Raw genomic sequence first — 6,949 nt, forward strand, 5'->3', positions numbered from 1 at the left:
ATTGCGATTTTTGTACAAACCATAGTGCTTCATTCGGTGTCAATCATTTTGATTGTATATGAATTTCTAATCTGTACACCGTGACAAAAAAGTTCGGTCACAATTTTGTTGGGTTGCCTCTTAATATGATACGAATACTGTCATCTATATGTTAAATGAGAGGGTCATCATTATACACTGCGTTTCATAACAATAGAACCACTCCATTTTTCAGAAATTCCAGAGATATGTAAGAAGTCGGTTGGATTGGAATATATAGTATAGAACACAATAACTATTCTCATTTATGAGACTGGGCATTTGAACTTTGTTGTTGTGTTCAGGCGCGAAACATTCCAAAAACTAATATTCCAGTGTTTCATAACTATAGAACCAGATGTAAAAACTCTCACTCCCTTACAAAATTAACGTCAATTTCACATGAATTACTAAATTAACGTCAATTTCACATGAATTGCAAAATTAATATCAATTTCAAATGAATTACAATAAGTTTCTAATTCGTAGGTCATGTTTAGTTCTCAATCAGTTCGAATATCCCATTCGGGGTAGTTTCGACCAAGCTGAGCTATGTTGTAGTGTGTATAACGTTCTACGCAAAAGATACTGCTCGTTCAAGCTCTTCAAATCACTCCTACTGCTTGTAAGCTGCATCTACTATTCGTACGACCACTCCTCATAAGTTCTTGGCAGGGATTTGATCTGGTAAACAAGCTGACCAGTGCAGCATCTGAAGTCTCTATTCATTAAACCATGCCATGACTTTCCGGATTTTATCGATTCATGTCAAATTACCCCATTATCACGGTGCTTTTGATGCAAAAACAGCAGTAAATGATTCTGAAGTTCTTCGTTGCACTTCTGACTGTTGATTCGTGTTGATGGTAAGCTATCTAAACCAGGCCGGCTGAACGTATCAATATGAAACGTCCACAGATGTTTAGAGAATACATGAGGCTAAAAATTTGCCTGCAAACATTGGAACTTACTGCGATATTTGCAGAATTGCCGCAAATTTTGTAAAGCACTATAAAAATCCTGTTTTTGGCACTTTTTTGAAATCGGTTAAATAAAATTAAATCATTTATGAGTAACTCCAAATGAAATCGACAAATGACAAAACATGAGTATTTTTGATTCAAATGAAAGTGTGTATTCCGTTTGGGTTAGAGGAAATATGAGTTTTCCACAGCAATTGGGAATTTGAAAAGGGCGTATCGATTTGAGTAAGAGAAATCTTGGATAATTTATATCTCAAATAATATGAGTCGTATCGAAATAGTGTGTTAGAAAGTGTTATAGAGTATTGCTGGCTTAATTTGAAAAAAATATACACTGAGAAGAAAAATTAGTACTTTTTCTTTATTTACAAAATAAAATTTTAATTTGCGATATAAAAAAATATGTATTTTTTTATATTTTTTAAAATTTTTTCATATAAATTAGAGGTCATGTAGGAAATTTAAAAAATGGGCCCAAGATGGTAAAATTATTTTTGACGAAATTTGTGGAACATCGAATTTTTAGGAATTTTCGAAACTTCGAATTTTTGTATGTTAGCAATCATTCTTAGCCACAAATTATGAATTCTGATGTGATTTAAAACAAAAAAGGTTATTATCAATCTCCTTCTAAATGCAACCATTCCCGAGATATTTAAATAAATATTTCTAATTTATAATCTTTTTTATAGTAAATAATCTCTTTTAATATGTTTGTCGTGTTATACCGTCATGTTCATGAAATTTTATGAATTTCCTTATAATTTCCAAAAATTTTTTTGATTAATCGAAGTTTGTATGAGGATAAAAAAGATTTTTTAGTTTCGCTACGTTTTGTATTAACCCACATGTCTTCGAATGTTTCGTAACGTAACTCCTAAACATATGTATTTGGAAAAGTTGTTGGAAATTATAAGCGAATTCATAAAATCTCATGAACATGATGGTATAACACGACAAACATATTTAAAGGGCCTATTTACTATTAAAAAGACAATAAATTACAATTATTTTTAAAAATATCTCGAGAATGGCTACATTTAGAAGGAGATTGATAATAACCTTTTTTGTTTTAAATAACATCACGATTCATAATTTGTGATTAAAAATGACTGCTAACATACAAAAACTCGATGTTTCGAAAATTCCTAAAAATTCTATGTTCCACAAAATTCGTCAAAAATAGTTTTACCATCTTGGGCCCATTTTTTAAATTTTCTACATAACTTCTAATTTATATGAAAAAATTTTAAAAAATATAAAAAAAAATACATATTTTTTGATATCGCAAATAAAAATTTTATTTTGTAAATAAAAAAAAGAGTACTAATTTTCCTTCTCAGTGTATGTTTTTTTCAAATTAAGCTAACAATACTCTATAACTCTTTCTAACACACTATTTCGGTAAAACTCATATTTTTTGAGATATAAATTATCAAAGATTTCTCTTACTCAAATCGATACGTTCTTTTCAAAAGTTACGCTTGAGTCAAAAAATTAACCATGATGATGTATTTGGAAAAGTTGTTGGAAATTATAAGCAAATTCATAAAATTTTATGAACATGACATTATAACACGACAAACATATTAAAAGGGATTATTTGCTATAAGAAAGACAATAAATTAGAAATATTTTTTAAAATATTTCGAGAATGGCTACATTTAGAAGGAGATTGATAATAACCTTTTTTGTTTTAAATCACATCAGGATTCATAATTTGTGGCTAAAAATGATTGTTAACACCTAAATTCGAATTTTCGAAAATTCCTAAAAATTCGATGTTTCACAAAGTTCGTCAAAAATAGTCTTCTTGGGCCCATTTTTTAAATTTTCTGCATGACTTTTATTTTGTATGAAAAAATTAAAAAAAAATATTAAAAAATATGTATTTTGGATATTGCAAATTGAATTTTTATTTTGTAAATAAAAAAAGAGTACTATTTTTTTTCTCAGTGTACATTTTTTTCATATTCAATCTTCAATACTATATAACTCTTTCTAAGGCACTATTTCGGTACGACTCATAGCTTTTGAGATATAAATTATCAAAGATTTCTCTTACTCAAATCGATACGCCCTTTTCAAAAGTTACGCTTGAGTCAAAAAATTCCCAATGGCTGTGAAAAACTCATATTTCCTTCAACCGAAACGGAATACATACTTTCATTGGAATCAAAAATACAATTTTTTTAAATCTGCATTTTTAGGACGACTTCATTTGGAATTGCTGTTATATAAAAATAAAAACTAAATAATTTTTTTTCCTCAATGTAACAAATTATCATTGTGCATCAACTGCCTTTCGATTTGTGGTGCGATGGTTTTTTATTGAATTATTCATCATCAAAGACGTTCAATCATTTTCATCATTTCTCATTCAAACTGAAATATCTCTTTGTGGGAAGGTCAAACAGAAACGTTCTTGGAACCAAATGAAAACTGCTCGATAAGGTCTATTGGATTTGGGAACTACCGTGCAATCACGATCCTGAATGGTTTCTACGAAAATTCTGTCACAGATCCTCTTTCGCCGTCTATCGCCAATAGTAAGTAGATTTGTGGAAGTTATCAGGTCGGATTCATGCCCCGTTGCTCGACGACGGACCAGATGTTTACACTGCGGCAGATTCTCCAAAAGTGCCGCGAGTATCAGGTCCTTATGCGCCACATCTTCGTTGACATCAAGGCAGCATATGATACAATCGACCGACGACAGCTATGGAGAATCATGGACGAACACGGCTTTCCTCGAAAGCTCACAAGACTGATTCAGGGTAACGATGAACGGTGTGCGGTGCAGTGTGCGGATCTCAGGCGATCTGCCGGAATCGTTTGAGACTCACAGAGGACTCCGACAAGGCGATAGACTCTCCTGTCTGCTCTCAACGTGGCGCTGGAAGGTGTTATACGGAGAGCGGGCTTCAACATGCGGGGCACGATTTTCAACAATCACATATAACCAATCCGAGTTTGGTTTTGTTGAAAAGCCTTAAAGCTCTAGCTGCTTTAAGGCGTTGAAATTATTCAAAGTTTTATGTTTTTAACGATTTTTCTCAAAGGGAAATTATGATCATGGTTTGTCCACCTCGGATCATGGTTTGTCCAAAAAATAATCATGGTTTGTCTGGTTTTAGAAATTACCATTTTTGGATGAAAAAAATCAAATTTTCAAGTAGATGTTGCATTTCTTATTGCTTGATCCATTCATAATTTAGGCTTTCTTCAGAATATTGCCTTTTTTTGAACATTTCAAAAGTGTTCACATTCAACACTGAGAAATTTTATTTCTGCTATGCGCGAAGGACACCATAAACAAACTGCAGCGCGCCAAGCGGTTGCCATAGAAATCATGTGGTCAAAACAACATTAGTGAATCGGACAACTCATGATCAGAATTGAGGTCACCGAAATGCGTTAATTAAATGGTTTAGCTATGTAAAAGTTAGCTCAAATGAGGGGCGCATTGACACCAATAGAACGTGGATTTTATTATCCTTTAGAACATGTGAATCCCCAAAAATATACTATGAAACTACTGTAAATAAAAAAAAACGGTTTTATATATATGTTTTGGAACACAAACCAAAATCGTTTATCTATATTATTTAACATTAATTTTTTAATTGGCGCCAATTGGACTGCCCCTGAGTAGCAGCAACCAGTTTGATTGAATGCATCAATATTGCAAATCCGCTCTGGTCGCAATATTGAGCGGATCAAGTTGTTCGAATCTTTCATCGGTAAATGCACATAGGACTAATTCAAAAATCAATCTAGATATATCTATCCATTATATTGTTTGATAGCATTGGTAGCCAGCATGATATCTATTCCCGTGAGCAACTGATGTATGCGTTGCGCGCATTTTTCACGCGCTCTTTAAGCAATTATTTAGGTTCACTATTTGGCTTGTAACTTCGGAACGGAGCATCGGGCAAACCTGGGACAAAAACTACAGTATAGTAGACATCCCAGAGAACATATTAAGCCAGAAATATATTTTTTAATTATTAAAAATTAAGTTTCCATAGTTCACTACCTCCTTTAAACAATATATACATTAGGGTGCCAATGAATGTATGGGAAGAAATCGACCCTTAATTTTCAAAAAGTTACCCTATACAAAATGTTTACCACCTCGAAAACACACCCTATGCCAAATATCAGCTCAATCGGACTTAAGGGAGAGTGGCACAAGGCGGTCAAAATTTGAATTTTTTGAAAATCGAAGAATCACCCAAGGGGGGAGTAAACGGGAATCGGGGTTTCTGAAATATTTTTTTTTTTGATGCCAAATGTCTTAAAATTGCATGAAATGTCGAGATCTATTGTCATCTCGGAAAAAAAAATTTCTCAAAAATCGACACTCTGGAGCTTTGTTTTTTTGGAGTACGAGACGAAACGTATGGTTTAATTGCCAATCAAAATAATCATCTCAATTTTTCATTCGGAAATTGTTGTGAAATGTTGATATATATACCCTATACAAAATATTAGCTCATTCGAACTTCTTTTATTTGTGTTGCAGACGTTAAAATTTGTGTTTTTTGAAAACCGAAAATCACCGGAAATCGGGGTTTTCAAAAATTTTTGTTGATGCCAAATGTCTTAGAATTGCATGGCACATCGAGATTTTCTTAAAATTAAAAACTTAAAAAAAAAAATTTTTTTGTGAAAAATCGACTTTTCAGACGAAAAAACGACCAAGCGCCAAAAAAAAATTTTTTTGACACATTTTTTTTGAGATAACAGTAAATCTCGACGAGTAATGTAATTTTAAGACATTTCGCACCAACAATTTTTTTTTGAAAACTCCGATTTTCGGCGATCTTTCGTTTTAAAAAAAAACTCAATTTTTTACGTTTGTGACACTAATAAATGAAGTCCGATTGAGCTAATATTTGGCATAGGGTGTTTTTTCGAGGTGGTGAACATTTTTTATGATGTAACTTTTTGAAATTAGAGATGTCCATTTTCATTGACACCCTAATATACAGGCAAGCGTTAATTTTTAGATTATACGAACGTTAAACATTGTCTTAAGCCAGCGCTACACGATGCTACGAACACCCTCGAATGTTGGACGCTCGATGATTCGACGCATCGTGTAGTCGACTGACGAGCTACTAACCTCCAATGTCGAGTGTCGAATATTCGCGTTGGTAGGTAATCCGTTCGTTGTGGATTACCTTCCAACGCGAGTGGCACGAGTCAAAGGATTTTTGTCATTCGTTGATTCGACACTCGATGACATTCGATACACCGCTACACGTTTCGTCCTAATCTATCTTTGACAGATGGTTTGTTTACATGTTTTAGATGAAGGAACTATAAAATTGATTTATAAAATTCAAAATATTGCAGTTTAATAATGTTGATTTCAAGCATTTTTAATTTACTGCCCGATATCAGTACAATTGCTACGGCAGCAATTTCAATACTCGCATCGTCATCCAGTTTCCTAATGTTTTTGATGGTAAGTAAAAACAATAAACATTCGATCCACATACTCGCCGATTGTTTGGACCGATTGCATTGAATCGAACATTCACTTCACCGTGTAGCAGCACATTCGTCACAACATTTGTCGATTCATCGAGTCAAATGTCTGAGTCCAACATTCGAATGAAACGTTGTGACGAATCGTGTAGCGCCCGCATTAGCTGAGCGGTATATGGGTACATCACGGTACACTGGAGAAATAGTTTAGTAAAAGCAGCTACCAAAGCTTTAGTAGCCAAAAAATTGGTAAAATATACAAATTTTTTGTAAATAAATATTACCAAAAATCTGTAAAATTAGTGTCAGATGAAATACGCCTCTCTACCAAAGATTCGTAAACTTTACTTCATAGTATTAGTATTTAACTCTGTGTGTTTTTATAGTTAGCAACCGTAAGGTGCACACTTCACAGTCGCCATTCCTCTTGTGAAAGCGAATCGATT

The sequence above is a fragment of the Toxorhynchites rutilus genome, chromosome 3 (assembly GCF_029784135.1).
Source record: "Toxorhynchites rutilus septentrionalis strain SRP chromosome 3, ASM2978413v1, whole genome shotgun sequence".
Taxonomy (NCBI): Eukaryota; Metazoa; Arthropoda; class Insecta; order Diptera; family Culicidae; genus Toxorhynchites; species Toxorhynchites rutilus.